We start from the raw sequence: 10,092 nt of genomic DNA on the forward strand, positions 1-10,092 counted from the left end.
TAATTCAAAAAGGTGACCAAGGAATGTTTACTGCACAAGGAACAAAGATAAAGCAAAGGAAACTGATGTCTGAAGTTCAGCTCAAGGGGGTGGAAATAACCAGTTCTAAAAACAAAGACAAGCGACAGATAGCCTATTAACCATTCACATTATGGTGTTGCATCTTGTTTGGACTTCAATTTCAAATGATTCACCAGGAAAACCACTTTGAAACATTTTCTTACTTCAATATATACGTCTGTTTTTAAAGCCAAATGTAATTATAGTATCCAGTTAAAACATTCTCTCCAAATACCATGAAGAGAACAACTGTTTTTGAATTTAAAATACAACCTCTTAGATTTTTACCAAGTATCCCAAATATAAATGAAACTACAATTAATGTAATCATCAGGCTATTTGGAATTCATTTTAAAGATATTATTGGTGAGCTGGGCGCTGGTGGCTCACACCTGTAATCCTAGCTACTCAGGAGGCTGAGCTCTGAGGATTACTGTTCAAAACCAACCCCAGGTAGGAAAGTCTGTGAAACTCTTTATCTCCAATAAACAACCAAAAAACTGGAAGTGGCACTATGGCTCAAGTGGTAGGGTGTTTGCCTTGAGCTGAAGAGCTAAGGGACAGTGCCCAAGCCCAGAGTTCAAGCCCCATGACCAACCAAAAAACAAATAATAATAATGGACAATAGTTGTCTTTTCATATAAAAATTTGCATACTGTTTTTTGCCAAATGAAATTGCTGTTTATGCTCAGAGTATGTTAGAGTCACAACATAAAATAATTCATGACACTAGACTACAATAAAGCATAATCAACTGGCCAAACAGAAACCTTATTATTGCTAAGTGGAATGGAAAAAAAATTAAGCCACTTTGGGTTTTTTTCCTGTTTCATATCACCACAACATATTTTCACTTTTCAACCCAATTAATCTTTTTTTGTTATTTATGATAAATAAACACATCATTTTTGGTAAACCTGATTAGATCCAAGCATGCATATAGCTGAATTTAATCTAATAGTGTAGGTTACACAAGTTACCAAAATTCTGGTCCTTCATTAATATTTTAAAATAAGTACCCTTTAGCAGTCATCTAAACGATATGTATACTATAGGTATCAGTTTTATATGTTTAGTAAAGAGAAATGTAAAACTTTGATTGGTTGTTTTATTTACAAAGTAAATAAAATAAGCCAACATTTATTAACTTTTTTTAAAATCAAAGCTGAAAAGCTAATAAAGCTGCAGCTCCCTCTCTCCAGAAAAAGAAATAAATGTGTATATATACACATGACACACAGAGTTAATGGACTCTAAGAGCAGTCTATGGATCCACCAAGGTCCATGAACTCTAGGTTATGAACCTTTGCAAATAAACCCACACTTGGTTTGGCAAGATGGAAAATTTACTATTAGACTGTGTGTTTAACTTTCACTCTTCAGGGGGCATATCACTGAAAGGAAATTTTTAAAATTTTCCTATTCTAAGAAAAACTTTAGTTCAGTTATCCCTCCTGTTTAGCCTTAAAATGAGGACCAATTTCCTTTGGGTCAAACCCCAAACTCTTAGTGTCTTGACTTTCTTAAATGCTTGACAACTATAGACACTTTAATGAAATCCAAATGGGTGAAATTCAACACTTCATTCTGACGTTCTTTACAGATGTTCTTAATAAGGACACTGAAGAAGTCCTTACAAGGCTAGCTTCACACATCAACCAAGGAAAGAAAGAATTCATTGGAAAAGGAAGATAATAAGCAATTCTGGAGTGTTCCTGTACTAGTCAATATTGGGCACTTACAACCTAAACCTATAATTAGCTCTGTCGGGAAATATATGTGTGCATGGTAGTAGAAATGTGTGATGGCTTCCTGGATAGTGATAGAATGATACCTGAAGTTGGATATTTAAATTCTGCTCAGAATATTTTTTTTACTGTAAGGATTTTATTTTCACAAGTTATCATTTCTTTTCTAGTGAAATCAGACAGAAAAAAAAAGTGCTATAACGATTACCTTAAATTTTAAAAAATATAACAATTATTTTAATAGAATTGAAGATTATTACTTTAGTAGAAACCTTATAACTGGGGGCTGGGAAGGTGGCTCAGTGGTAGAGCACTTGCCTTGCGTGCCTGAGGCCCTGGGTTCGATTCCTCAGCACCACATAAGCAAAAAGAAAAAAAAGCCGGAAGTGGCAGTGTGGCTCAGGTGGTAGAGCGCTAGCCTTGAACTGAAGAGCTGAGGGACAGTGCCCAGGCCCAGAGTTCAGGCCCCACGACCGGACCCCAAAAAAAATTAAAAAAAAAAAAAAAAAAAAAGAAACCTTATAACTGCTAGAATTTTGTAAGAAGAATGGCTGTCATAACACTAAGTAGATTGTGTCACTATAATCATTTTCTTCTTCTACCCCCTTTATTTGCCAACTGTGAATAAAGCTCACCTAAAATCTTGCCTTCAGTTGCAGTCTGGGAAATGATTTCCCTTATATGTTCTTTGAGACGAAAGGATTTGAACATTCTTTGAAACCATCTGGAGAGAAGAGTTTGCACACAAAACCATTTGTTAAACATATTTACCACTGAATTTGCAACTTTGAATGTAAAAAAGTACACAAGTTATCTGGCAAGTATTTTGTGTTAAGGCAACTTTCAAAAGAGATATATTGGCTTTATAGGAATATGTGGAAGTGAGTGAAGTACATTACCTGACAAAGAATATCACAGAGAAAGGAACTCAAGCTTTTGCACAAGGTCAGTCAAAGTCCTGAATTCTGATCTGGGAATCTGTCACTCTTCTTACCTACATACCCTCAAGAAATTTACTCCACTCCATTGCTACTCCTCCACTGATCTATTTCTTCATCCATGAAATGAAGATAATGCTGGCCTAATAATAAGGAGGTTATGTAAATTTTATGTCACGTCCAGAGTACTCCAGTAAGTTTATGGCTATTTACATTTTAGCATTGGATAAATGTTTATATTAGGCTGTATAACTTAAAGGGGGAGTAATGATACAAGTTAGACTGAAGGCATGTACTAAGTATCATCAACAATTAAAATAACATTGAGAAGATACTATACAGAAGAAAACAGAAGTTCATAAAAAGAGAAGAAAGATAAGACTCTGGAACTTGGGCTTGAATCTTGGGAAAAGCACTTGGGGTTTTTGCTCCTCAATTTCCTTGCCCTGTTAACCTCTTCTTTGACTTCTTTAAACTTTCCAAGGATGTTTTGTACTTTCACTGTATTTATATAAACTGCATAAAATGTCTTCAGGCTACACATGTTGTATACTTAACATTCCACAACTTGCTCTTTTTTCCCCACACAATATTAAATGCTTAATTCATGTACTGCTGATCTGGTCATTTTAGTTACTGTAATGATATTCCATTGTGTGAATATTCATTATTTATTTATCTACTCTTCTGTTTATGAATATGCTTTTGAGTTTTACTTTTTTTTAAAGCAACACGTAAGGTTCTGGGAAAGTAGCTCAGTGGTAGAGTATTGGCTTTGATCACCAGCACTGAACCTTCCCCCTACTCCCCTCAATATTTTTTCCCATGTCTTTTTCTGAAGATATGCTTCCATTTTTTGAATGGATTTAGTGGGATACACTTGTTCAACCTCGTGAATCTAAGTTGTAATACCTGACTCATTTGCTTATATTCAATCCTTTCCCCCAAGGGAGAAGAGTATTAGGATTTGAACTGAGGGCCTTGCTAGGTAGATGCTGAATCTCTTGAGTCATACCTTCAGCTTTTACTTCCTTTTGTAATATGGCTATTCACAGTATTTCTATTTTCTTTATTTTTTGGAAGAGTTAGCAGGAAGTAAAGAGTTAAGAAGAGCATCATCTCTCTAGTTCTCACTTTTTCTATCTCTAAACAGATAGAAATGAGGCAGAATCCTTTTAGAAGTCAAGAAGAGTGACATAAAATAAAAAGCTTTCACATGGGACTAAATCAGAACCACATAAAAACATGGCCATGTCCTGTCATCACATTATAATATTTATGACATAGCACTGTCAATGTGATGTTGCAAAAACACAATGCCACGTGGTAAAGATTGCAGAGGCCTGTTAATAAGTCCCTTTGAGAGCTATGACTCTTTATGACCCAGTTCACCGAAGAAATACTTTTTAGAACAGAGAAGCACTGATCTTTTAGAACAAGGCACAATGGGAAATGTTTAATTCTGATCCATAATACCAGTTGAACTACTGTTTTAATGCTGTCCTTAAGTAGGCAAAATGTCTTTTAGTTTAACATGGTGTTTCAAACGCTAGATCTTGTGCAACTCATTAAGCCTTGTATTTGGAAGGTTAGCTATGGGAAGAGTTTCTCAGTCTTGAACAGCTATTGTTTTCTCACTCAGTAAAAATTAAAATGGAACAGAAACTAGAAAAGAATATGAAGGCATTTATAGTAGCTATCTTCTTAATGGAGTCTCCTTCTTCTAGATTATTTTTTTATTTGGATAAAAGATGTAGGGCATGACCAGTTTAGTTTCATTGGGAAGTGTATGTTCATAAAAAGACAGGAGCTATTACATTCTATCTTGTCAATGATCCATAGATAATGGGTCACCAGGGGATTTAAGAACTGTATCTTTCAGTTCTTGCCAGGGAGGTATATCAGTGTGCATTGATGTGAACCATAATATGACACACCTTGAAGAATTCTCAAAACCCTTCGGGCACTCTCTCAGCTGCCTTCATGTAAGATAAGAGTCTTGTCAGTTACAGATGGCATTTTGTTAATAATTTCAATAACAGAACTATTTTCCTATTTCTCTATGTTAAGTTCTAAGACTAATCCTTAGGTTCAAAAGTGTTTGGTTTAGATTTTTTCCCCCTTTGTTACCTTAGAGGTAGATCTATGTGAGCTGATAGCAAAATTGAACCAGTACATATTGTTTTTCTGTTAAGGAGGAATGGAGAGAGTTGCAAAATAGTATGATCCTATTGTGTGTGTGTGGTCAAGTATACACTTCATATACTTACTCATTGCAAAATATCTCATAAGACATATAAAATATGTTCAGGACAGCAATCTTGGGTAGTGAAGTTGAGAGGATTCATTAGTTGGGGAAAGGTAGAAAAGATGATAAGACTTACTGTATATATTTCTATATTATTTGAGCTTTCTAACAATGTAAATAGGATTTTTGTCTTCTGAAAAAATACATTTACTTTTCAGTGTAAAAATATTGTGTCAATCAATAATCTTTAGAATTTCAAAATTTTCAACAAATAGCAAATGGTATGTCATTCAAATAGAGATCACATTTCTTTTTATTGAGCTACAACTATTAGGTGACAGAAGTAATATCATTTCTTGTTATTTTCCAGCTTTTGAAAAGTCAACAATTACATGTTTCTAAAAGAGTACTTACACACTTATTAATGAGAATTCTAAAAACTATTATAAGCTAGAAAGCACATTATAAAGTGTGTAGTGTAAATTCTTATTTTATATGTGAGAAACTGACTTTTGGGAGGATTAAATGTCTTAAAACAAATTAAATACATCTTCTGACTTTATGTCCATGGCTTTATCACAAAATAGCCTTGTGCTCTGAAAATTTTGTGACATTAATTTTTGTGACATTTTAAAAGTATAAGCTTAGTTCTAAACTTAAAACTAGTATACATTTCACACATCACTTACTAAAGCAAATATTCCTCATAAAGATATTAAGAATCGATTTGGTGACTTTATTTCAATTAAATGAAAACTTATTGTTACTCTGTGTTTTTTCTTGTTTTAATCAACTATTCCATTCTGCTTCCTCTTCTGCCTCTTTATATCAATGAGTGGGTGATGAGAACAAAGAACAAAGAAGTAAAATACTGAAGCCAAAAATGTCTGTTAAAAAGGAAAAAGTGAAATTTGGGACAGCACAACAGCAACAATGCAGATGGGAGTTCCTATGGAAGAGCAGTAAGAATCCAAGCTGAGGGGAATTTGACAACTTCAAGGACAGTGAGTAAATAAGTAAAGAAAAGTGGGCTGAGGTTTGTTTTATGTTTATTACGGTAAGCACATAGTAAATGGCTGATGGATAAGATAAAGGGGATGATGGTGTCAAAGGCTAACTCAGAAGTTCTCCGTCTCTAAAGCTCATAAGAACTACCTGAAGTGTTTGTTTGAAATACAGAGCTCTTTAGTCTTTATCACTAGAAATTCCAATTTATCCAGTGGGTTAGGGAGGGGCCTGAAGTAAGCACCTTGGGTAAAATTCTCATGCCCACAACCCAGGGGATTACTGAAGCTCTTTAAAAAATCAAAATCAAAAGTGAGAAAAGAGAAGCAGGATTTTTTTAAATCTAGAAAAGAAAAAAGAAAGGCAGCTAAGTTATTAAACAAAAATCGCGGGGGGGGGGGGGGGGAAGAAAACAACTAGAAAGTAAACAGGTAACTGAAGTAAAAGAATGGCTTAGAAACAGCTTTAGGGTTTGTGTGTGTGAACAAAGACAAGCCAAGACAGGTCAGGAGTAATAAATCAAGATGAAAAAAAGTCAATACATTCAACAAATTAAGGCTTTCTCTTGGATTTTCAAAATAATATGCATTACATCTTTTTCTTTTTTATAGAATAACATGCTGTTGTGAGAGAAATGGAAGAAAAAGACAAAGAATAAGAAACTAACATTCGTTTATCCCTTATAAATATTTACTATTAATATTTTAGTGTATTTTTGCTAGTCTTTGTGCTTGCTTTGTTTTTTAAAGGTCTTACTTGGTTTGTGGTAGTTAAGAAAATTCTATATATGCCAGTAATTATGTTACATCTAACAGTACCTCCTCACATAAATTATTAATGGAAACTTTAATTGTTAATATTAACAATTAAATCTTCTCTGCTAGCAAAGCTTAAGGTTTACACTCCCTCCCCCTCCCTCTCCCCCACCCCCCCTACACCTGCAGGTAGTCATGAGCTTCAGGGAAGGCTGCCTTCATTTCCATTCACAGAAGGTGATTCTTATGTAGCCTTAGCAAACTATAGTATAATTCTAGTCTCTTTGTCAGCAATTGGCTCACAAGACTTCCTTCTGACCAATAATATATAATGTCAAGATTACAGGTTGGATTTGTGAAAGAGCTCCTTCGTTCTTCAAAACCCACTTAAGGAAGATTTTTTTTTTTCCTACCTACAGAATTTATGTGAGAAGAAAATAGTAGGGCTGGTGTTTGGAGCTGGTGCAGCCATCTTGTGGTGATGAAGGGAGCCATAGTCTGCACACTAAAGATGGAAGAACTGGGCCCGAGATAATCTTGTCACTCCAAGTAGTTAACAATCCCTAGACAAGGGATTGTTATGTGAGGAGATAAGCCCCTTATTATTGAAGCCCCCCTTAATTAGGTTTTGTTTCTTGAATTAGAAATCATCCTAACAGATATGACATTATAGTTTACTTTTTCTAAGCTGTTTAGATTACATACAGTTTTTCACTATCAGTTTTTGTCTTTGAACAGTTTTGTCTTTTATCAGGTTTGTCTATAAACTGATAGCTTAGGTAATAATGTAATCTGAGGGAGAAAAATAATAAGCAATAAAAAGAAAGAAACAGGAATGAACTTGAAATACGCCAAGTCATCTAGGCCAAATAATTCTGAATCTCCACTCCCTTTATTGTTTATTGCTGTCAGCAGTGGTGGCTGTCAATGGCAAGTCACAATATAAAACACGTCACAATGGAAAAACTAAGAAATGTAGTCTCCATCTAACATACTATTAAAGACACAAATAACCCTCCAAAATACTAAAAGCCATTTCTATTTGCAAAGTGCTACATGATTTAATCATTTTCCTCTTTTTTTAATACAATAATATTAATCTATTTGGTAATAAACACAACTCATTATGCCATATTCTTCTTTTAGTAAAATGTGCTGTTATTTCTACAGTTTAATGTAAATGTATTGTCAGCCATGTCGACAGTGTCCAGTAATTGTGTCTCAAGTGTTGTCCAGAGGTAGGCTGCCCACCCCCGCCCCAATAAAAATGAGGGAAAGAGAATCTGATTGAACATTATTGAAGTGAAGAGGTCCAAATGTACATGCTAACATCTGGAAAATGAGCAGAAATCCCCAGTATCTGCCTTTGGTTTGTCACTAAAGGTAATCAGGCCTCTTGATGATTTCAGACTTTAGATTTATTGGCTTTAAAAATATTTAGTTGTCCTAGAGTCAAATTTTAGAAAGGCTTCCTCCTGTTAAAAAAAAAAAAGTTCCTACACCTCTATCAAACAGCAATTTTAGTGACTATGATTGCAAACCACTAGAGCTACAATCTACATTTCAAGATTACCATCAGGAAGAGCATATGACAAACCTTCACAATGTTACCTAAATTATTATAATGTAATTCATTTTTAGAAAGCATTTTTAAAAGCTCACACATAGACAATAAGATTATAGTTGTAATTGAACGATAATTCTTAACTGTTGTTTGTGAAGTTCTTTAATATCATGGTAATGACTTGTGGTATTACCTCCTCCTGCTCTTGCCAGGAGTATTGATTCATAAATTGACTATTGTGGGGGAGGGGTAAAGAAAAAACAGGCTAAAACTCAAATAATAATTTTGAACAACAACAAAAAAACCATCAGATCAGTTTCCTAAAAGAGGAGTTAACATTGTCCCTATGATGTCTTGTAACTTTGCTCATATAAGATTCATTATCTGTATACTCGAACATTTTAAAGAAGAAGAAAACAAAATCCAGAATTGAAGAGGTGACTACTTCAAAAGCTCACTTGAAATCATGAAGAATGTAGTCTACTCAGATAGAAACTAGAGCTTACATTGACACTGGATTTAAGAACTATTAAACCCTATCACAGATGTTTAAATTAACTAGGTAGTCAGGATAATAAAAAAAAGTTTCTTTTAAGTCCTACTAGATATAACAGGGCAGAACCACAATAAAAAAAAAATCAGTGGAACCTGGCACAGGACTTAGGGCATGAAAAGCATATAATAAGCGTTTGTTAAACTAATGAATAAATTAAAACTAAGCAAATTAACCAGAACTTTTGAAGCCATGTATGTATGGGAAGAGGAATCGCTTTCTTTTCTTTCTCTTCTGTCCTTCCTCTTTCACTCCCTGTCCTCCTTCTCTCAACAACATAAATGGGGAAAAATAATATTCTAGTTATACACCTACAGAACCTCATGGTGGGGAACACAAGGATATGCCTGCAGCTGGATAGTGAGCAAGGGTCATTTTCAGTAATTCTCCTGAACTCTGTGAGATAGAACTGTGACACTTGTGGTCAGGAGGTGTGGGTGGGGCCAGAGACTGACCACATGGAAAAAGCTTTCAGGATTAGGGGGGCTCTAGGGACAGTCAATGTGTAACTCTGCCCTTAGGTATTCAAATCTGAGTCAGGCCAGGCAAGATCTTGACGCAGTAGGGGTAGAAGAGGTCACTGAGTTAATTCTGCACATACAAAAGAAATCAAACAACCTCTTAATTCCTCTAAATACCAAACACATGCATTCCACACCCCAACCCTACACCTTCTCCTAGTCAAGGTCTTTGGAGTCATCTCTGCTGGTGACATATTTGGTTGTAAGTTAGATTCCCAGATACTTTGTTGTCAAGAACCCATCTCCAGTGAAGCACAAATGTGACTTCCAATTAAGTTCCTTAAGAATGGGGTCATCAGTAACTTGGAAACACTTTTTGAAACCTCCTAGTAAGTTATACTGAGCAAGGCACTGGTGAAACATTTTTAATCTAGTCTTCAAATCCTACCTACCTTATACCTAAGAACCTACCCTGTTCTAACGTATAAACAGAACATGTTGCTTGATATCACCCCAAAAGGTGAAATGTGCCATACACACACACACACACACACACACACACACACACACACACACACGCATATGTTTAAAATGAGAATGCCTAATTTGTCCTATTATTTATTATTAAACACTTTGTGAGAACCTACTGGGACACTAGGACATAGACATATGTCCTCTGCATAATATGCAGAGATGTATGTCTCTGCATAATATCTCTATCTGTTTATCTCTACCGTAAGCTAGAACACCCAAATCCTAC

This window comes from Dipodomys spectabilis, unplaced genomic scaffold, assembly GCF_019054845.1.
Source record: "Dipodomys spectabilis isolate Male_0828 unplaced genomic scaffold, ASM1905484v1 ptg000783l, whole genome shotgun sequence".
NCBI lineage: Eukaryota > Metazoa > Chordata > Mammalia > Rodentia > Heteromyidae > Dipodomys > Dipodomys spectabilis.